At 35.0% G+C, this 24,839-nt stretch overlaps 1 protein-coding gene and 1 long non-coding RNA gene across 14 annotated transcripts in view; one reads left to right on the top strand and one right to left on the bottom strand.

The window, feature by feature from the left end:
- pcdh15a (protocadherin-related 15a) overlaps positions 1-24,839 on the top strand; it is a 759,862-nt gene that overhangs the window by 237,956 nt on the left and 497,067 nt on the right. The gene's annotated exons all lie outside the window — the stretch shown is intronic.
- LOC101885882 (uncharacterized) lies at positions 11,894-22,525 on the bottom strand. 9 transcript variants are annotated; one of them, XR_012388766.1, is made up of 14 exons: positions 22,413-22,525; positions 21,975-22,142; positions 20,832-20,879; positions 20,682-20,745; positions 20,336-20,397; positions 19,984-20,062; positions 19,598-19,673; positions 19,233-19,307; positions 18,841-18,918; positions 18,417-18,494; positions 18,008-18,091; positions 14,514-14,565; positions 14,227-14,304; positions 11,894-13,038 (listed from the first exon to the last, which is right to left on the bottom strand). It is a non-coding gene; the product is annotated as an uncharacterized lncRNA (long non-coding RNA). The 9 variants fall into 9 exon arrangements; XR_012388767.1 differs by having other exon boundaries at positions 21,975-22,138; XR_012388760.1 differs by having other exon boundaries at positions 20,682-20,879.

Below are 24,839 nucleotides of genomic sequence, written 5' to 3'. Positions count from 1 at the left end.
TTGCTGTTATAGAAAAGATACACTACTCATTACATTTTACATAGGGTAATTTGTAGTCTGTAATCTATTACATTTCCAAAGTAACCTCCCCAACACTGAGTAATAACATGCTGTTAGCAGCCACAAAGAGAGAGTGAGTATGCGGAGAGTGTGTATGCGCGCATGGGGGGGGAAAAAAGTCACGTTATTAGTGTTTGCCATAAAATTCATTTTTAAAAAAAGTATTCATCAGCATATTATTGATATATTTGTAATTGCACTCAGTTTATGTTAATTTTGCTAAAAAAAAAAAAAAGTTTTTTTTTTTGAGCAACCGAGATAGTGCCCCTCTTCGGAGTTGGTGCCCTATGCAATCTGCATACTCTGTGTATAGGAAGCGGCTGTACTGACTCTATCTTATATTATATAAACGGATTATTATATCATCTTACCCTACCCCTACCCCTAAACCTAACACTCACAGCAAACCTGTGGCAAATTTTGAATGTGAAAAGACCCTGATAGGTGTGATTTCTTTACAGTTTTGAATAATGAGAACACGGGGAATGTACTCATAAACCACCTAAACATTGCCTAAGTCATATGTCATTATATAAATTTGTAAACCTTGTAAACCACCAAAACTAGCATACAGTACACACACACACACACACACACACACACACACACACACACATACTTGTTTTTGTGCATTGTGGGGGTCACCTGTCACGGTGGTTACGTAATGGGGACCGCCCTTTCTGATGATGTTAGAGACATAAAAAAAATAGTTTGCCACACAAAAACACAAACTATTTCATAAAATCACTTCAGATTTTGGATATTCCGCAATTTTATTTTTAGACCTGACACAGTGGTCACTTGTGGGGACATTTCAGGTTTTGTGTAGAAGTGGGGTCCGCCACATACACAACCGATTTTTAGACAAAGTGGGGACCAATTCTACACACACTTTACTGGTTTTGAGACAAAGTAAGGACCAGTTCCAGATACACATTACTGGTATTGAGTCAAAGTAGGGACCAGGTCTACACACACATTACCAGTATTGAGTCAAAGTAAGGACCAGGTCTACACACACATTACCGGTATTGAGTCAAAGTAAGGACCAGGTCTACACACACATTACCAGTATTGAGTCAAAGTAAGGACCAGGTCTACACACACATTACCAGTATTGAGTCAAAGTAAGGACCAGGTCTACACACACATTACTGGTATTGAGTCAAAGTAAGGACCAGGTCTACACACACATTACTGGTATTGAGTCAAAGTAAGGACCAGGTCTACACACACATTACTGGTATTGAGTCAAAGTAAGGACCAGGTCTACACACACATTACCGGTATTGAGTCAAAGTAAGGACCAGGTCTACACACACATCACTGGTTTTGAGTCAAAGTAGGGACCAGATCTACACACACATCACTGGTTTTGAGTCAAAGTAAGGACCAGGTCTACACACACATTACCGTTTTTTAGTCAAAGTAAGGACCAGTTCTACACGCACATTATCGGTTTTTAGGCAACGTGGGGATCAGATCAGCACCCTTACTAATATTAAATTTTAAACCTCAATCAAGTAATTTGACAGTAAACTGCTTTAGAATTTTCATTTGAAGAGCAGGTCAGTTTATAAAAAATGTAATTTGAATACAGAAGGAACCTCAAGATCCAAACAGGAAATGGTCCAGAATACATTTAATAAATGTTATATTTATGATAAATAATTTCCACAAAACCTTTAAACACAAAAAAACAGTAAACACAAAATCCATGAAACTCTCTTGCATGTCTAAAAGCAGTTCTCATTGGGTATAACAAGCTTCCACATAACTCTTCCATGTCTGCATACACATTTAGTTAAGTGCAATAGCAAATAATATTAAACGGTTAGTTCACCCCAAAATGAAGATTCTGTTATTAATTCCTCTCCTTCATATTGTTTCAATCTCTTGCTGTCTATGGAGGATGAGGAGTTCTTGCACTTCATCTAAGTTATCTTCCTTTGAGTCTGAAGATGAATGAAGGTCTCAGGGGGTTAGAATGAGATGAGGGCAAGTAACTAATAATATAATGTACATTTGGGTAAACTCTTAAAACCCACCAGTATGTTCTATTTCTGTTTCTGTCGTATTTTAACTATTTGAAAAAAAAAAAAAACATTAAAAATATTTAAAAATATAGCTGCAAGCAGCAATTAAGGGGCCAAGCACTATTGGCCATAAGGTGGCGCTGCTCCAGACGTTTTTGAGTACTTTAAGGGCATGGGGTTGAAGATACATACCATGTTTTGTAATGATATGTGAATGTGTTGGTAAAATATAGCATTTTTGGCCAAAAATCGAAATGGGCGACGCCCAAAATGGCTGACCTGTGAAAATCAGACATCATTCGACTCGGCATGCACTGCCGGATGTAATGAGACCAGTTTCATGAGTTTCGGACGAAAGGTTGAGACGTTATAAGCCAAAAAGCAAGTTTTTAGTATCTCCGGACCACTAGGGGGCAGTGCGCCGAAACTCTGCAAGTAACCTCAAACCTTAGTTGTCATAATACATACCAAGTTTGGTGTGAATCGGTGAATGCGTTATGGAGATATCGTCTCAAGTCCATTTTCGCAAGTCCTTCGTTAAATTAGTTCGCAAGTTAAACGAAAACGGTTGGTCTAATCAACTTGAATTCCATAACTTTTGGTTGGCATGGTCTGTAGATCATGTGATTCAATTTTGGTGAAAATCGGAGACACGTCCTAGGACGAGTTCGATCAAATAGGTTTTTCGAAAAATTTAAAATAGCGTGAAAAATATCATGACGGAAAATGACGTCATAGGGTGGGTTTGAATTGGACTGAGCCAAGGAATCAGAGGAAAAAAGAATTTTGATTGTAGCCCATTCGGTTCAAAAGTTATGAGGATAAATATACGTAAAAGTTTGGACAAGTGGTGGCGCTAGAGAGTTTGGTTTTGAGACTTCATAATTGGCCTGATTAATGTTAATACTGGCCTCTATAATTGTGCCAAATTATACAACTTTCCCGCATACGCCTATATGGGCTGCCATTCAAATCTGGCGGAAGAAACGGAAGAAGAAGAAGAAGAAGAATAATAAATATAGCTGCAAGCAGCAATTAAGGGGCCAAGCACTATTGGCCATAAGGTGGCGCTGCTCCAGACGTTTTTGAGTACTTTCAGGGCATGGGGTTGAAGATGCATACCATGTTTTGTAATGATATGTGAATGTGTTGGTAAAATATAGCATTTTTGGCCAAAAATCGATATGGGCGACGCCCAAAATGGCTGACCTGTGAAAATCAGACATCATTCGACTCGGCATGCTCTGCCGGATGTAATGAGACCAGTTTCATGAGTTTCGGACGAAAGGTTAAGACGTTATAAGCCAAAAAGCAATTTTTTAGTATATCCGGACCACTAGGGGGCAGTGCGCCGAAACTCCGCAATTAACCTTAGACCCTAGTTGGCATAACACACACCAAGTTTGGTGTGAATCGGTGAATGCATTACAGAGATATCGCCTCAAGTCCATTTTCGCAAGTTCTACGTTAAATTAGTTCGTAAGTTAAACAAAAACGGTTGGTCTAATCAACATGAATTCCATAACTTTTGGTTGGCATGGTCTGTAGATCATGTGATTCAATTTGGGTGATAATCGGAGAAACGGCCTAGGACGAGTTCGATCAAATAGGTTTTTCGAATAATTTAAAATAGCGCGAAAAAATTCATGACGGAAAATGACGTCATAGGGTGGGTTTGAATCGGACTGAGCCAAGGAATCAGAGGAAAAAAGAATTTTGATTGTAGCCCATTCGGTTCAAAAGTTATGATGATAAACATACGTGAAAGTTTGGACAAGTGGTGGCGCTAGAGAGTTTGATTTTGAGACTTCATAATTGGCCTGATTAATGTTAATACTGGCCTCTATCATTGTGCCAAATTATACAACTTTCCAGCATACGCCTATATGGGCTGCCATTCAAATCCGGCGGAAGAAACGGAAGAAGAAGAATAATAATAATAATAATAATAATAATAATAATAATAAGAACACTAACGAAAGCAATAGGTGCCTACGCACCTACGGTGCTTGGCCCCTAAATATAGCTGCAAGCAGCAATTAAGGGGCCAAGCACTATTGGCCATAAGGTGGCGCTGCTCCAGACGTTTTTGAGTACTTTCAGGGCATGGGGTTGAAGATGCATACCATGTTTTGTAATGATATGTGAATGTGTTGGTAAAATATAGCATTTTTGGCCAAAAATCGAAATGGGCGACGCCCAAAATGGCTGACCTGTGAAAATCAGACATCATTCGACTCGGCATGCTCTGCCGGATGTAATGAGACCAGTTTCATGAGTTTCGGACGAAAGGTTGAGACGTTATAAGCCAAAAAGCAAGTTTTTAGTATCTCCGGACCACTAGGGGGCAGTGCGCCGAAACTCCGCAATTAACCTTAGACCCTAGTTGTCATAACACACACCAAGTTTGGTGCGAATCGGTGAATGCGTTACAGAGATATCGCCTCAAGTCCATTTTCGCAAGTTCTACGTTAAATTAGTTCGCAAGTTAAACAAAAACGGTTGGTCTAATCAACTTGAATTCCATAACTTTTGGTTGGCATGGTCTGTAGATCATGTGATTAAATTTTGGTGAAAATCGGAGACACGGCCTAGGACGAGTTCGATCAAATAGGTTTTTCGAAAAATTTAACATAGCGCGAAAAAATTCATGACGGAAAATGACGTCATAGGGTGCGTTTGAATCGGACTGAGCCAAGGAATCAGAGGAAAAAAGAATTTTGATTGTAGCCCATTCGGTTCAAAAGTTATGATGATAAACATACGTGAAAGTTTGGACAAGTGGTGGCGCTAGAGAGTTTGATTTTGAGACTTCATAATTGGCCTGATTAATGTTAATACTGGCCTCTATCATTGTGCCAAATTATACAACTTTCCCGCATACGCCTATATGGGCTGCCATTCAAATCCGGCGGAAGAAACGGAAGAAGAAGAAGAAGAAGAAGAATAATAATAATAATAATAATAATAATAATAATAATAAGAACACTAACGAAAGCAATAGGTGCCTACGCACCTACGGTGCTTGGCCCCTAAATATAGCTGCAAGCAGCAATTAAGGGGCCAAGCACTATTGGCCATAAGGTGGCGCTGCTCCAGACGTTTTTGAGTACTTTCAGGGCATGGGGTTGAAGATGCATATCATGTTTTGTAATGATATGTGAATGTGTTGGTAAAATATAGCATTTTTGGCCAAAAATCGAAATGGGCGACGCCCAAAATGGCTGACCTGTGAAAATCAGACATCATTCGACTCGGCATATTCTGCCGGATGTAATGAGACCAGTTTCATGAGTTTCGGACGAAAGGTTGAGACGTTATAAGCCAAAAAGCAAGTTTTTAGTATCTCCGGACCACTAGGGGGCAGTGCGCCGAAACTCCGCAATTAACCTTAGACCCTAGTTGTCATAACACACACCAAGTTTGGTGTGAATCGGTGAATGCGTTACGGAGATATCGCCTCAAGTCCATTTTCGCAAGTTCTTCGTTAAATTAGTTCGCAAGTTAAATGAAAACGATTGGTCTAATCAACTTGAATTCCATAACTTTTGGTTGGCATGGTCTGTAGATCATGTGATTCAATTTTGGTGAAAATCGGAGACACGGCCTAGGACGAGTTCGATCAAATAGGTTTTTCGAAAACTGTAAAATAGCGCGAAAAAATTCATGACGGAAAATGACGTCATAGGGTGGGTTTGAATCGGACTGAGCCAAGGAATCAGAGGAAAAAGGAATTTTGATTGTAGCCCATTCGGTTCAAAAGTTATCATGATAAACATACGTGAAAGTTTGGACAAGTGGTGGCGCTAGAGAGTTTGATTTTGAGACTTCATAATTGGCCTGATTAATGTTAATACTGGCCTCTATCATTGTGCCAAATTATACAACTTTCCCGCATACGCCTATATGGGCTGCCATTCAAATCCGGCGGAAGAAACGGAAGAAGAAGAAGAATAATAATAATAATAATAAATATAGCTGCAAGCAGCAATTAAGGGGCCAAGCACTATTGGCCATAAGGTGGCGCTGCTCCAGACGTTTTTGAGTACTTTCAGAGCATGGGGTTGAAGATGCATACCATGTTTTGTAATGATATGTGAATGTGTTGGTACAATATAGCATTTTTGGCCAAAAATCGAAATGGGCGATGCCCAAAATGGCTGACCTGTGAAAATCAGACATCATTCGACTCGGCATGCTCTGCCGGATGTAATGAGACCAGTTTCATGAGTTTCGGACGAAAGGTTGAGACGTTATAAGCCAAAAAGCAAGTTTTTAGTATCTCCGGACCACTAGGGGGCAGTGCGCCGAAACTCCGCAATTAACCTTAGACCCTAGTTGTCATAACACACACCAAGTTTGGTGTGAATCGGTGAATGCGTTACAGAGATATCGCCTCAAGTTCATTTTCGCAAGTTCTACGTTAAATTAGTTTGCAAGTTAAACGAAAACGGTTGGTCTAATCAACTTGAATTCCATAACTTTTGGTTGGCATGGTCTGTAGATCATGTGATTCAATTTTGGTGAAAATCGGAGACACGGCCTAGGACGAGTTCGATCAAATAGGTTTTTCGAAAAATTTAAAATAGCGCGAAAAAATTCATGACGGAAAATGACGTCATAGGGTGGGTTTGAATCGGACTGAGCCAAGGAATCAGAGGAAAAAAGAATTTTGATTGTAGCCCATTCGGTTCAAAAGTTATGATGATAAACATACGTGAAAGTTTGGACAAGTGGTGGCGCTAGAGAGTTTGATTTTGAGACTTCATAATTGGCCTGATTAATGTTAATACTGGCCTCTATCATTGTGCCAAATTATACAACTTTCCCGCATACGCCTATATGGGCTGCCATTCAAATCCGGCGGAAGAAACGGAAGAAGAAGAAGAAGAATAATAATAATAATAATAATAATAATAATAAATATAGCTGCAAGCAGCAATTAAGGGGCCAAGCACTATTGGCCATAAGGTGGCGCTGCTCCAGACGTTTTTGAGTACTTTCAGGGCATGGGGTTGAAGATGCATACCAAGTTTTGTAATGATATGTGAATGTGTTGGTTAAATATAGCATTTTTGGCCAAAAATTGATATGGGCGACGCCCAAAATGGCTGACCTGTAAAAATCAGACATCATTCGACTCGGCATGCTCTGCCGGATGTAATGAGACCAGTTTCATGAGTTTCGGACGAAAGGTTGAGACGTTATAAGCCAAAAAGCAAGTTTTATGTATCTCCGGACCACTAGGGGGCAGTGGGCCGAAACTCCGCAATTAACCTTAAACCCTAGTTGTCATAACACATACCAAAATTGGTGTGAATCGGTGAATGCGTTACAGAGATATCGCCTCAAGTCCATTTTTGCAAGTTCTACGTTAAATTAGTTCGCAAGTTAAACGAAAACGGTTGGTCTAATCAACTTGAATTCCATAACTTTTGGTTGGCATGGTCGGTAGATCATGTGATTCAATTTTGGTGAAAATCGGAGACACGGCCTAGGACGAGTTCGATCAAATAGGTTTTTTGAAAAATTTTAAATAACGCGAAAAAATTCATGACGGAAAATGACGTCATAGGGTGGGTTTGAATCGGACTGAGCCAAGGAATCAGAGGAAAAAAGAATTTTGATTGTAGCCCATTCGGTTCAAAAGTTATCATGATAAACATACATGAAAGTTTGGACAAGTGGTGGCGCTAGAGAGTTTGATTTTGAGACTTCATAATTGGCCTGATTAATGTTAATACTGGCCTCTATCATTGTGCCAAATTATACAACTTTCCCGCATACGCCTATATGGGCTGCCATTCAAATCCGGCGGAAGAAACGGAAGAAGAAGAAGAAGAATAATAATAATAATAATAATAAGAACACTAACGAAAGCAATAGGTGCCTACGCACCTACGGTGCTTGGCCCCTAATAAGAACACTAACGAAAGCAATAGGTGCCTACGCACCTACGGTGCTTGGCCCCTAATAAGAACACTAACGAAAGCAATAGGTGCCTACGCACCTACGGTGCTTGGCCCCTAAATATATTAATAAAGAACTGAACCCCACAAATGCACAGAGACCTTCATCATATAACCAAGCCACCAAAACTCCAAATAGACATCATTTGTTAAGCATTAACTCTACATTAATAGTAAGCAGTTTATAAACACAGCTAGATGCTCTATTGTTGACTTATAAGCATGTGTAATGTGCCAATTTTTGTGTTTTCATACTTTGTTTATAATTCATTTTTCATAACTAAATGAAGTATTGCATTATTTACAAACTGTCTAAGAATAATTGGTGTTTTTTAGGATCATTAAGAATGAGTAAATTTATACATTTACTATTCAGGCATATAATCAGGGCTAAAAAAAAAAAAAAAAAAAAAAAAGAAAATCCAATCGGTTCACTCTGGGCAGAATTTATATTTTTTCGGTTCTGTTCTTGCGTTCCTTAATAGACAAAATATTCCGAAAACAGTTTTCTAGAAAAAAAAACAAAAAACAAAAAAACTTTATTTAATTACAAAGTATTGCAGGGCTCTAGAGTGCTCTGTTTTTTAATGGTGCAACTAAAAAATCTATACGAGGGGTAAGATTAAATGAATTTTCAATAAGTATCATTAAAGATATATTTATAATATGAACTTGCTTTTGGTTATTGATTGACACGCTGTTTAAAGGCGCTACACACAGCCCCACTCCTTGGTATCGAGCGCAGGCCCGGCGCTACATTTAGATGTTGTATAATATGAAATAGCAGTAAAAATTATGAAAATTGTTATGAAATAGTTTTTCAGTTATGTAGCCTAATAAAAATATTTAGTACACTGCACAGTGCAATTATTATTTAAATTTATTATATCCATTATTATTAATATTAGTAAAATCTTTTTAAAAAATTTACTTTAGGCTATACTGCTATTTGCTCATGCAAAATTAAACACCAGAAAATATATCGTAGGCCTATATTAAGAGCTAAATTACAGTTAGCATCATAATTAGTTCAATTATGTGCTGTAGGCTATTGATTGACCAACACCCCCTGTATACAGTTTACCCACTGCAGGTCTACAGTTCTGATGTGTATTTTGAATTACTTGTTTTAAATGACAGTAAGACATGCTATATTTAGTTTTTATAGTAAAATATACATTATAATCCAGTACAAAGTAAAATAATATTTATTAGTGGCCTATTGGCAGCGTATAGCCGTTAAGCTTATAGTCTAAGCATGTCATTTATTTATTATTAACATAAATTACAAACTAGCATCCTTATGATTTTATTTCGTTTCTGTATATTTTTATCAAACGAAAAATGCAATGAGTTATACTTTGGTTTTAATTTTATTAGAAATTTAATAGCCGATTAGGCAACACTACTTCTACATGTCATTGGCTCTGATTGCGTTTTTTACAGATAACCTATTTACAAAGATTTTTATTAAACAAGTGCACTACCACAAGATATTTTTGTAGGTGTAAAAATCTAAAAAGTATCATTATCATATTCTTGCCTTATTCATCTTTAATATGAATATAAAATTGAACACATTCATTGATTAAACTAGGGATGCTAACGATCACTCGATTGATTTATTGTCGGCAACCCTTTAAAACCGATAGACCTTATCGATGACCGATTAAGCATGGGCATTTAATAAGTTATGCTTTGCTCTTTGAGATGCGTCCACGATTTCACACATTACATAATCAAGTGTGCGCAGTTTAGGCTACGTTACCCTATGGAGTCGTGCACTCTCTTGACTTTGCATATTGGTTATGCACATATTGGTCATACCTATTATGCTCAGATCTCGTTTATCCGCTGGTGCTGCCATTAATCCGCTGGTCAAGTAATCAAAAAGTAGGCTACATGACGTTTAATTATGGGCAGGTTATTAAGACCAAACATTGGTTGTGCAAACTGTATTACGTTCTCTAAAATTTTAAAGTGTTTTAAGCTACATTATCTTTTATAGACTGGCATAGGCCTAAATACGCATCACGGCCAGACATTTATAGTTTATATAAAAACGAGCGTCACCGTCGCATTTGTTCACATGCTTTAAATTAATGCTTTTTGTCTCCCAAATTCATATAATAAAGAGAATGATAAAATAACATTATTAACCGTTTAACTGTAAACATTTCTGTTCAGAACGATTAAAGTTGATCTTTTTTTTTCGGTTTTCGTTTCTGTTCCTGAAAAATGTCATTTGATTCTGTTTTTCGTTTCCGTTCCTTGAACCGGTTTGGAGCCCTGCATATAATACGTTTTTCTGCATGTTAAATAATGCTTTATTAACTCAACTTCATGTAGTTTTGAGACCTAATCTAAAGTGAGGAATATTGATGCTTTATAAATCCCTTATAAATGACAATTAAAGGCTCAGAATCATTCATTTATTTTCATTTTGGTTTTCACTCTTTATTAATTCGGGGTCGCAACAGCGGATTGAACCACCAACTTATCCAGCACGTTTTTATGCAGCGGATGCCCTTCCAGCTGCAACCCATCCCTGGGACACATCCATACACATACACACTCATTCACGCTCATTTACTACGGACCATTTTAGGCTACCCAATTCACCTGTACCGCATGTGGGAGCACCTGGAGGAAACCCACACCAACACAGGGAGAACATGCAAACTTTACACAGAAATGCCAACTGACCCAGCCAGGGCTAGAACCAGCGACCTTCTTGCTGTGAGGTGACAGCACTACCTAATGTGTATCAAATAAACAATAAGTATTTGCAATCGTACCTAAACAAATACAATTACTGTAAATTTTAAACATTGCTGAATAACAGGAGTGTCGAAATACAACATCATTTGATAAAACAACAATATAATAATTTAACAATACATTACGTGTAAAGCAATTTTATATTTAGACAAGATTGCAATGATTTACTTTTCATTTAATACAGTTTCATTTGAGCATCTTGTAATAAGTAGAAATTAATAGTCATTTTTTCCTGTATATAATGTAACTGAGCCTTATATTGTCATTTATAATGGATTTATAAAGCATGAATAGCCCTCGCTTTAGATTAGATCACAAAACTGCATGAAGTTGAGTTCATAAAGCATTTATTAACATACTAAACAACTTATTATATGCCTGAATAATAAGAATTATCAATGTTATTTTGAATAGTTTATTAATCATTTACTTGCACATTCTGAATTATCTAAAAAAAAAGAACACCAACTACTTTACAAAATATCTGGTTTGTTAATGATGTATTTTTCATAACTAAATTAAGTATTACATTATTTACCAAGTATGAAAACAATCATTAAGCACATTATAATTGTGCTTATAAGTCAATAATATTTGTAATTAATATTTATAAATATAATTTATAAACTGCTTACTAATGTCTATTAATGTAGCGTTAATGCTTAACAAACGTTCAACTAACTATTTGCTAATGTTTCATAAATAATTAATTGTGTGCAGTTATTATAGTGTTACCCAACATTTATATATCTTATTAATCAGGCATATAGTAATGGTTACTCTGTCTAATAATAAATGCTTTATAAACTCAACTTCATGCAGTTTTGTGAGCTAATCTAAAGTGAGGACTATTGATGCTTTATAAATCCCTTATAAATGACAATTAAAATCTCAGCTATATTCTAAACAGAAAAAAATAAATAAATTAAAAGGGGGAGTGATTCATAGCTTTATATATATATATATATATATATATATATATATATATATATATATATATATATATATATATATATATATATATATATATATATATATATGGTGGAGCAGTGGCGCGGTAGGTAGTGCTGTCGCCTCACAGCAAGAAGGTCGCTGGGTCACTGGTTTGAACCTCGGTTCAGTTGGCATTTCTGTGAGAAGTTTGCATGTTCTCCCTGCATTCGTGTGGGTTTCCTCCGGGTGCAAAGGCACAGTCCAAAGACATGCTACAGGTGAATTGGGAAGGCTAAATTGTCCCTAGTGTATGAGTGTGACAGGCCCATATGACAGGCTGGCCAGAAGGTGTAAAAAAGTCGTTATCATATGGACAAGTCTAAAACTGAAGGACTTGTTCCAAAAAGAGCAGACCCCGCAATCATACGGGACTAAGGCCAAAGAAGATATATATATATTTTTTTTTTTTCCATTAATTTCAAGATACACAAATGAAACTATCTAATGAAAAATAAATCTTTGCAATCTTATCAAAATATAAAATTACTGTACAGTGCAACCATCACAGAAACACTGAAATGAATATTGCCATATTGTTAATTATGTTGTTTTGAAATGATGTTGTATTTTTATTTTGCAATGTTTAAACTTTACAGAATTTTTTTAATAAGATTGCAAAGATTTATTGTTCATTAGATACTGAGCCTTAAATTGTCATTTATAAGGGATTTATCAACTATAAACAGTCCTTAGGTCACAAAACTGCATGAAGTTGTGTTATTATAGCATTTACTAACACACATGGTTACAATTACTATATGCCTGAATATAACATGTATAAATGCTCATTTGAATAGTTTATTAATCATTTAATAACTCATTTTGAATTATCTTAAAAACCACCAACTACTCTTATATACAAATAGTTTGTAAATAATGCAATACATAATGTAGTAATGAAAAATGAATCAGTAACAAAGCATGAAAATACAATTAAGTCAAGTCAAGAATACAGCGTTTGAAGCTGTATTTATAAACTGCTTCCTAAAGTCTATTAATGTAGAGTTAGTGCTAAACTAATGATGTATAGTGTATACTTACTATAAAAGTGTTATTCAGATTTTTTATCTAAAGAGCCGAGATTCAGTTTTTAATATAAAAATCCAAAGCTGACCAATCTCTGGTTTTTAGAGCCAATGGTTCAGCTTTCACCACAGCATGTACTTCCTGTTTGCTCCAGGATCTTCTCTTTATGGGACCTATGGGTGGTTAAAATATAAAAAAGGTTTTAGTTGCATAAATGTTCAGTCATTTTTACAACATGTGCTGTTATGTTAGTTTAATATTGTGATAGAAATTGCTAGAAAAATATGTCTTGCCTATTATTAAAAATACTTAAGATGGAGATGGATTAAAAAATACTTCCTATTAACTTCAAATCTGGTTTATGGGGTTACACTTTATTCCATAGTCCAGTTTAGACATTCTTCTAACTATGCGTAACTCTGCAACTACGTTAATTATCTCACCGTAAAGTATTATGTATTAGAGTATTTCAATAAGACTAACGCTCATCTGATTATCAGTAGAGTATTAGCAGACTGTTAGCTCAAGTTTAGCTCAAAACACTACACTGTAACACATATCTGTTCATTACCAGTTCCTGTATTTTGTGATTTACAAGTGTTTTTTTTTTTTTGTGGTGGTGAATTGCATTATGGGATGTTGATCTCTGCTCTGTGCACTTGATGTTGAAAATTCAACTCTTCAGTTTAACAAAGTGACTTTTACTGACATTTTAGTAGTTTGAAATAATATAATGTATAAGAAATAATATATAGAGATAAATAAGTCTTTAGAATAACAGAAAATGTACCGGCAGTTTATTACAAGGTTTCTGTAGCATAATATACAACACCAACCCAAACAAAAAGTCACTTTTTTTTACTTTTTAAGATTAAAAGTTGTTGGAAGAAAGATCAAGATCCCATAATGCAATTCAAAAGCAGCAACAAAAAGATTTTATGAAAACAAATTATGAAAAACTGCTAATTTAATTATTATTACTTATTTTTATTAATTTTAGAGTGTAGAGTATTAGCTGACAGTTAAGGTTACCTCAATAAAACTGACTCTCATTGGTCTCAGTAAAAAGTACAGCAGACTAAGCTAGGCTCAAAATTAGTACAATATGAATATAGTAGTAGTAGTAAAGTAAATTATTAAAATAAAGTGTAACCAGATATGCAATTAGTATATTTTTCCAAAGTATTTAGCAATATTGTTTAACTAACATGAAATAAGACATCAAGTGCAACTGTACTGAAATCATCATAGAAGTAATGTGCTTCTGTCCTGTTTTACCCTACATGTTATGTAAATGAGCTTGTGCATTTGGACTTGTACAATAACACAAGTCAGTCACAAATTAACTTTAATGATCATACCTCTCTTTTTTGTGAATGCTGGGTCTGCTTCACTATCTTCACAGACACTGTACCATGGTGATGATACTTCAGGGGACTCTGAAAGTAAAAATCAAGTCTGAGAGTTGACTTCTTTGCATAAAGCTTACCAAAATATTTATTTGATTTTGTGTTGTTCTTTTTAATGGGTAAAAGCGTGTGATGGTAGCTTAAATATAGTTTTCAAACACAGCACATACATATCATGATAAAAATAAACATTCTGAAAAAAGAAAAATTCTGATCAGAAAAATAAATAATATTTTTACCTTTTAGACTGGACTTCACCTCCTCCAAAATCACGATCCACTGTGACTTTCTCTGAATGTAAAAACCCACACAAAAATACATCATTTAAAACAATATGGTATATGTTTGCAAATACAAATGTGTATATAACATCCAGAAAATCTGGCACTGTATTACATGTTTGTGTGTAAACCCATGATTTGATCAAGATTCCCCCCTTTAAAATCTGCTGAGCGTCTGTTTTCAAGTCCCAGAAAAACTGAGTTGTGGGAATAGAGCAGTTCTCTTCTGCAGTCATACATTCATAACACACACATACATATGAAGAGTTTGGTTGCAAAATGCGATAAACGGCATTTTTTGACATTTGGATTTTATTATTGGAAATCACTGTTCAGATGTACCTTAATCTATGTGTGAATTGCTGCCATTAATAACATTTAAGAATGCACATTTTAGGCCAAGTACAAAACGTATTTTTTTTCACAAAACGCAATATCCGTCAGACCAGTTTCTTTACAAAGTGCGATATAACAGTTAGAGAGCGTTCAGGATGCGGCGCGAGCTCAGCATCCCCTGGGAAGAGAGTCATCGCCGGTGAAGTGCTCAGAGTTTGCTCATTGATTTAGCGATAGAAGATGAAGTCTTCAACTTCACAAAAAAATAATAAAAAGGCCACAAAAGTGGACCAGAATAAGATACTTCTGCGTCAACAATACACAAATGCAGCAGGGAACGAGTCTCCGCTGATGTCAAGAGAAGGCCTAGGAGCGCCTTTTTTCCTACTCCCCATCACAAGATACCTGTCTGCAAGTGTCCCTTATAAGTTTATTTTTTAAATAATTTCTTAAATGTAGCTGAGTAGCCTATCTGAAGATTTATTTATGTGGTTGCACCTATTATTTAAAATTAATTCTTGTTGTTGTTGATTTATTACAAAGGAACTTAAAGGGCACATGTTGTTATGGAGAAAACGGTTTAGCTTTTTCACAACCAAATAAATAAGCTATTATTATTATTACAGTGAAATAATTCATTAAATATGACATATCGAGGCAAGTTTGTGTCACGGACTCAGCTCCGCCCGCTCTAATCATACAGGTTTGGTTTTCTGCAGCGGTGTGGAAGGAGCCGCCCCCCACTCTTTCTGTACCAAGCTAAAGGTCATTTATCTAACTAACTTAATCTTACTTATCAAACAAAACATTGATTCACTAGCTTTTGGTAATGGTATTAATGTAGTATAATATAGCCTAAGGTGGATGTAGCGTTTTGCAAAAAAAAAAAAAAAAAGTTATGTTATGTTATGTTGTGTACATTCTGGCCAAATCTAACTTAGAATCTTATTATTATTAATCAATCTTTGCATATATTATTCCATGTTTGACAATGTGGGTTGGATTAATATGTAGCATTTTGGCATGTTTTTTTTTACTTAATTATAGACATAAAATTAAATAACAAATATCCTGGATTTGAAAATATTGTGTTCCTGGCCTTCACTGAGCTCAAGTTATAGTTTAATGTACAGAAATTGTGAATGAACTTGACTGTTGATGTCCTGAAAAATAATGTCAAAATTACCAACATTTTTTTAAATGGATATATCTCGTTCTGCAATGAAACTCTTTATATACAGTTGAAGTCAGAATTATTAGCCCCCCTGAATTATTAGACAGCTTGTTTATTATTTCCCCAATTTCTGTTTAACGGAGAGAAGATTTTTTTCAACACATTTCTAAACATAATAGTTTTAATAACTATTTCTAATAATCATTTCTAATAATGGACTTATTTTCTCTTTGCCATGACGACAGTAAATAATATTAGACTAGATATTCTTCAAGACACTTCTATACAGCTTAAAGTGACATGTAAAGGCTTCACTAGGGTAATTAGGTTAACTAGGCAGGTTAGGGTAATTAGTCAAGTTATTGTATAACGATGGTTTGTTCTGTAGATTATCGAGAACAAAATATAGCTTAAAGAGGCTAATAATTTTGTCCCTTAAACGGTGTTTAAAAAAATGTAAACTGTTTTTATTCTAGTCAAAATAAAACAAATAAGACTTTCTCCAGAAGAAAAAAATATTATCAGACACACTGTGAAAATTTCCTTGCTCTGTTAAACATCGTTTAGGAAATATTTAAAAAAGAAGAGAAAAATTCCAAGGGGTCTAATAATTAATACTTCAACTGTATATATATATATATATGAAAGTATTTACAGTTGAAGTCAGCCCACCTTTTTAAAACTTTTTTACAAATATTTCCCAAATGATGTGTAACAGAGCAGGGAATTTTTTCATAGTATGTCTGATGATATTTTTTTCTTCTGGAGAAAGTCTTATTTGTTTTATTTCAGCTAGAATAAAAGCAGTTTTAATTTTTTATGAACCATTTTAAGGTCAATATTATTATCCCTCCAATAACTTGCCTAGTTACCCTAATTAACTTAGTGAAGCCTTTAAATGTCACTTTAAGCTGTATAGAAGTGTCTTGAAAAATATCTAGTCAAATAATTTTTACTGTCATCATGGCAAAGAGAAAATAAATCAGTTATTAGAGATGAGTTATTAACACTGTTATGATTAGAAATGTGTTTAAAAAATCTGCTTTCCATTAAACAGAAATTTAGTACAAGAAATAAACAAGGGGGCTAATAATTCTGACTTCAACTGTATATAATTAAAAATATATTTTTTATATATAATTTTATAAATATTTTATAAAAAATTATTTTATATATTTTTATATATAATTTATAATTTTTATTTTGAAAAATATAATTTAGACAGTAGTACTCAAGGGTCCAGGGGTCTGTTCTTCGGACCTCGCTTAAATAATCTAAGATTATATTACAGATCCTGGATCTTTTAATCTTGATAACTCATTTTAGGCTAATTTGGTTCTTCAAAAAAGTTTGCGAATCAGATTAAACTGATCTGAGAGGTGTTGTGACTGTGTGTTGTGACAGATCTATCGATCCTCAAAATCATTATCAGCAATACAACGATTGGCTGACGGCACAGCAGCTTGATGACATCTGATTAATGGACAGTTATCAAAATTACATGAAATCCGTAGTAAACGGTTCGTTAAATCTGACATGCAATAACAGAGTTGTGAGTCAGGTGCTGGAGCAGAGCAGTTCTCTTCCCCTGTCATATGGTCATCCTTCAATATAAGCTGAATATAAAAAAAATATATATTAGTTAGACAGCAGTACTCAAGGGTCGCGGTCCCCACTATGTCAGACCGAACTGTGTGTATTCAGGACTAAGTGTGTTTCACAGCTTCTCTAACATGCCTCTGGTCCCCACAATGTCAGTGCATATGTTCACCAATTAGGACACACACTCTGTTTCATTTCTATATTTTGATTAAGTTAAATAATTACAATTAAATACACCACTACTACAACAACAACTACTATTACTACTACAACTAATAATATTAATAATAATAATAATAATAATAATAATAATTGTTATTATTATTAAATTTAAACACACCTCATCAGAGTTGTGGGTCTCCTACTGGAGCAGAGCAGTTCTCTTCCTCTGTCATATGGTCATCCTTCCATCCTTCAATAAAAGCTGAATAAAAAAATAAAAAAAAAAATATATATATATATATATTAGTTAGACAGTAGTACTCAAGGGTTCCGGTCCCCACTATGTCAGACCTTACTGTGTGTATTCAGGACTAAGTGTGTTTCACAGTTTCTCTAACATGCCTCTGGTCCCCACAATGTTACACTAGTACATACATTCATACATTAGGACACACACTCTGTTTCATTTATATATTTTGATTAAGTTAAATAATTACAATTAAATGCACTACTACTACTACAACAACAACAACTACTACAACTACTACTACTACTAATAAAAATAATAACAACAACATTAAACACACCTCATCAGAGAGTTGTGGGTCACGTGCTGGAGCAGAGCAGTTATCTTCCTCTGTCATATGGTCATCCTTCAATCAAAGCTGAATAAAAAAAAAAAAAAAAAATATTAGTTAGACAGCAGTACTCAAGGGTCCCGGTCCCCACTATGTCAGACCTTACTGTGTGTGTATTCAGGACTAAGTGTGTTTCACAGCTTCTCTAACATGCCTCTGGTCCCCACAATGTCAGTGCATATGTTCACCAATTAGGACACACACTCTGTTTCATTTCTATATTTTGATTAAGTTAAATAGTTACAATTAAATACACCACTACTACAACAACAACTACTTTTACTACTACAACTAATAATAATAATAATAATAATAATAATAATAATAATAATAATAATAATAATAATTGTTATTATTATTATTATAAACACACCTCATCAGAGGGTTGTGGGTCTCCTACTGGAGCAGAGCAGTTCTCTTCCTCTGTCATATGGTCATCCTTCAATAAAAGCTGAAAATAAAAAAATATATATGAGTTAGACAGCAGTACTCAAGGGTCGCGGTCCCCACTATGTCAGACCTTACTGTGTGTGTATTCAGGACTAAGTGTGTTTTACAGCTTCTCTAACATGCCTCTGGTCCCCACAATGTCAGTGCATATGTTCACCAATTAGGACACACACTCTGTTTCATTTCTATATTTTGATTAAGTTAAATAATTACAATTAAATGCACTACTACTACAACAACAACTACTACTACTACTACAACAACTAGTAATAATAATAATAATAATAACAACAACAACAATATTAATAAACACACCTCATCAGAGTTGTGGGTCTCGTACTGGAGCAGAGCTGTTCTCTCATTCTGTCATACGGTCATACTTCAGCAAACCTGAATATAAAAATATATATATATATTAGTTAGACAGCAGTACTCAAGGGTTCCGGTCCCCACTATGTCAGACCGTACTGTGTGTGTTTCACAGCTTCTCTAACATGCCTCTGGTCCCCACAATGTTACACTAGTGCATGGGTTCACCAATTAGGACACACACTCTATTTCATTTCTAGATTTTGATTAAGATAAATAATTACAATTAAATGCACTACTACTACAACAACAACTACTATTACTACTACTACTACTACTAATAATAATAATAACAACAACATTAAACACACCTCATCAGAGTTGTGGGTCACGTACTGGAGCAGAGCAGTTCTCTTCCTCTGTCATATGGTCATCCTTCAATATAAGCTGAAAATAAAAAATGTATATTAGTTAGACAGTAGTACTCAAGGGTTCCGGTCCCCACTATGTCAGGCCTTACTGTGTGTGTATTCAGGACTAAGTGTGTTTCACAGCTTCTCTAACATGCCTCTGGTCCCAACAATGTTACACTATTGCATACATTCACCAATTAGGACACACACTCTGTATCATTTCTAGATTTTGATTAAGTTAAATAATTATAATTAAATGCACTACTACTACAACAACAACAACTACTACTACTTCTACTACTACTAATAATAATAATTATTATTATCATTAAATTTAAACACACCTCATCAGAGGGTTGTGGGTCTCCTACTGGAGCAGAGCAGTTCTCTTCTTCTCGTCATATGATCATACTTCAATGAAAGCTAAATATAAAAAACAAAAAATAATAATTAGACAGTAGTACTCAGGGCTCCTGGTCCCCACTATGTCAGACCGTACTGTGTGTGCATTGAGGACTAAGTGTGTTTCACAGCTTCTCTAACATGACTCTGGTCCCCACAATGTTACACTATTGCATATGTTCATAAATTAGGACACACACTAAGTTAAATAATTACAATTAAATGCACTACTACAGCAACAACATCTACTACTACTACTACTAATAATAATAATAATAATACTAATAAACATACCTCATCAGAGAGTTGTCGGAGCAGTTTTCTTCTGCAGTCATATGGGCATCCTTCAATGAAAGCTATTTAAAAACAGCTTTGTTATATAAGTCATGTCATGACTATAAAGCTTTCATGACAGTCTTATGAACCCCCCTTTAAAGTAAAGCATTACCCAATTAATTTAACTTTTTTACCCATTAAGACAAGAAGAAGATATTAAGAGATTGATTTCATTATCTCTTATGAATGATGCAAACTCTTTATTTTTGAACAGATTTACCCTTAATCTATATTAACATTAAAAAACTCTTAGCTTTGCTGAATGTATTAAGGATTAATGTATTAAGTGATCAAAATGTCAAACCTTTCTCCAAGGCCAATCACATGCGCCATAGTCAAACGTTATTTCCTCTCCAAAGAAAATATCCCTGATTGCAAAAAGGCACAAATGAGGTTTTCTCTGAACAACGATCTTATTGACAGTGCAGTTAGGGTGCAGATCGTCATCATTCACCAGCCGGCCGAGGGTCTCGTCCTCATGATCGGCATCAATGCTGCAAAACTAAGAGAAAAGAGCAAGCAACATTTTAATTATGCCCTCTCATAGCAATAAAAAGCTAAACTATGGCATGAATACAAACAGAATGAATATAATATATACATGTACATTTGAATGGGGAAAACACTTAACCACCTGTTCTTGTTTTACCATATAAAGTCAAACATAAAGAGAGTATTTTTATTAATATCTCATATATGCTTTGCTTCCACAAGCTCTATCATTTGTACTCAACCACAAAACTTCCTTTAATAAATGTGGACAACGCAAACTCTGACCTAAAAGATTTAATGTGTAGGGTTCAAAAACTACAAAAACCTCACATTAGCATCCTCTCTGTGTGTGAATTATAAATACAGTAAACCTTTTGAAGTGGATCAGAACCTTTCAACAATGTTGTTCTAATACTATTGAACACCTGTTCTTCTTTCTTAGGACAGTTTTAAAGAACTTTTTTTCCACTTCAATTGTTTACAGGTCACACTTTACAATCAGGTTTTATTAGTTAATGTACTTACTAACATGACCTAGTAATGAACAATGCATGTACAGCATTTATTAATCATAGTTTAACATTTACTAATGCATAATTCAAATCTAAATTCATGCTTGTACCAGTAATAATGCATTGCAATAATTAATGCATTGTGCGTGTTCAACTAGTAATGAACAACTTTATTTTCATTAACTAAAGTTAACAAACATGAACAAATACTGTAATAAAGTATTATTCATTGTTCATGTTAGTAAATGCATTAACCAGCATTAACTAATTTAACCTTATTGTAAAAGGCTACCAGTTGACAGCAAATAAATAAATAAAACACACACAGTGAACATTTATGTACTTTTATATATGTTTTACACTAAGTTGGAGTTTATTATAATTATTTATCTAAAATAAAACGTTTCTACACGTCATAGAACAATAAATTAAGTACATTTCTAGGACCAGATAGCCCCACATTTTAATTATAACCTCTATATTATTACATTAACGTATAAATAGTATATAATAGTGTTATTTCAGGATTAATGTTAAATGTTTAAAGCAATTAACCATTTAAAAAGTACGATACAAGAACTATGAAAACATACCTTAGTAACCTTCTATATATTCGGTTTCCAGTGAATGGGTCTTGTCAGTGGAGCTGGTGATGTGTTTCTCCGCATCTTTTAATGGTTTTATCCTCCGTCGATCCATTTAGCCGCCCGGTGATTGGTGACTGTCTGACCGCGGCTCATGCACTCCACCCCGGCCTCTGACTCGTGTAGCACCGGGCAGTTAGCACGTTAGCACATTAGCGCGAGTAACTTTTACTCGTGTAAACAAGTTAAATTACATACCGAACTGTAGTTTGTGTCTTATCAGTGTTATATTAATACGTAATTTGAAACAACATCGATTAAAACACCCAGGAAATTCGTTAAAACATTTAATTAACTATACCTGATAACTGTCAAAATATGCAACATAAGTATTTGTCATATAACCTATTTTATTACATTATGATGGTGAAAAACATTCTAACTTACCCAAAAATTCGAATAATTTGATGATAGATCTTAATTAAGTTGATTAAAGTCGGATTCATTTATGAGATTGCGCATGTGCAGTAGGCAGAGTGTGTGAACTGCGTCAAGTGTGTGTCAGGGTGCAGTACCGCCATCCGACTACAGGACCGCTATAGAGCAGTGCGCCGACACACACTTACACACTCAATTCAGGTAAATGGTCAAGGTGGGGATCAGTGAAAAAAACTGCACTAGGCATATCAGCAACGCCCCCTGAGTCTTTTAAAGGCAAAACATAGTGGGGACCGGGCGATCGGTCCCCACTATGTTTTTGGTCCCCACTTTGTGAGTGTGCTATCATGCTGAGGTCCCCACCATGTAATAAAAACAAACACACACACACACACACACACACACACACACACACACACACACACACACATTGGTATTGGTGGCTTACAGGGACTATCCATATTTTTTTATAGAGTAAAAAGTATATCATATGGCCCTTTCCCCACTCTTACCCTTAAACCCAACCTTCACAGGAAACCTCTGGAAAAATTTGAATGTCAGAAGACATTAAGTATGATTTTAAGTGTTTTGAATTACAAGGACTTCAGATATGTCCTCATAAACCACCTTAACCATAACCTCCTCATAAACTACACTAAAAAATACCTGTAAATTAGCAGTTTTCCGTATTTTGTGATTCATGTTTTTTTTTTTTTTTTTTTTGTATTTTCCCCTATTTATTTATGCCTTTGAATTACATTATGGGATCTTTGGGGCCTTGATCTTTCTTCCAACAACATTTAATCTTGAAAAGTTTGAAAAAGTGACTTTTATTAACATTTTTAATAGTTTAAAGTGATATATTGTCTGGATCGGTGTTGTATGTTACACTGCAAAACCCTTGTAATAATCTGCCAGTACATTTTCTGTTATATTACACGATTCATCTGTCCATATATTATTTCTGATACATTATATTATTTCAAAGTCACTTTGTTAAACTGTAAAGTTGAGTTTCCAACATCAAAAGCCGACAGAGCAGAGATCAAGATCCCATAATGCAACTCACAATCATAAATAAACTGAAAATACTAAATCACAAAATACAGAAAATGTTAATTAACAGATTTTATTAACAGTGTAGGTCATACTCATGTCATTATACCAAAAACTGTCCTTGTAAAACAACACAACCAGTACATAGACACAAATATTTTCAGAGGGTAATTAAACTACTTCGACATTCCAAATCAGTTACTGACAAGTGCAAACTTTCTCTCATAAAGTGATTGAGATAGTTTCCGAAAATGGTTCTTTGGGGAACCAAAACTCTGTCCTGGAGGGTTGGTTTCCTGCAGAGTTTAGCTTCAACCCTAATTAAACACACGTGAACCAGCTAATTAGACTTGCTAGATATACTAGAAACTTCCTGGCAGGTGTGTTGAAGCAAGTTAGAGTTAAACTCAGCAGGACACTGACTTTCCAGAACCAAGTTTGGACACCCCTGTTCTATGGTATTGCTGTAAAAATGACCTTCTTGAACTTTTATATTTAGGAGTGCACTCGCAACAATTAAGTCAGATAATGTTGAGATGGTACTTAAGAGTAGGCCTGGGAGATATGACAAAAATTATTTCTCGATAATTTGTTTTTTATATTGAACGATAACCATATATATTTTGATATAAGTTGTTAATACTTCCAAATTTTAAAAGAGCACCTCCAACAATGACTGAAGCCACAAAAATTAGAGGGTCCAGTAAATGGCATAACATTTGATGGCCAAAAAATTGGTACATCTCTAATATCAACACACTTCTTGACTCCCATTGTTGCAGATTTCTTAGATCAATATGTAGTATAAGTCCTGAGCTTATTGTTATTAACAAAAATATTATCGTGATTCGATATGATAGCGTTTATTGGCCCAGCCCTACTTAAAAGTAATAAAGATACACTTTTTCTGCAGCATAGGTTTTGATAAAATGGATTGTAGCCACATGGAAAGTTTGCACTTGGTCATGCTGCAAATGTTTTATTTGTGGAGAATATCAGGCAATAATAGCTAAAGATCGTGATCCCGACTGTCGGTTTAAATCGGGCGAGTGCATCAGAGACATTATTGTTTCTCACTGCACCATAAATAACTAGGACTTTGGCTCTGATCTGAAGGGCCGCGTGGACGAGGAGCTGCGTTTTACATGCTGCATAAGCAAAAACGTGTGCTTTCAAAGCATGTCTCGCTTCTTCTGCTCTCTTCTTTCTCATTTTCGGTTTCTCTCCTCTTTGCCTTTGATGTGCTAAACAATAAATGATTTTATTCCCTGTTTGCTTATGCAGTTTATTCCCGAGAGTCTAGAGGGACAGACGTTTGCTGGTTTTGTGGCCCTGAGCCAACTTGGAGGGACTTGGAGGAAACTTTTTTTGGGGCGTAAA

The sequence above is a fragment of the Danio rerio genome, chromosome 13, assembly GCF_049306965.1.
Source record: "Danio rerio strain Tuebingen ecotype United States chromosome 13, GRCz12tu, whole genome shotgun sequence".
NCBI lineage: Eukaryota > Metazoa > Chordata > Actinopteri > Cypriniformes > Danionidae > Danio > Danio rerio.
This window is presented reverse-complemented; position numbering and strand designations above follow the sequence as displayed.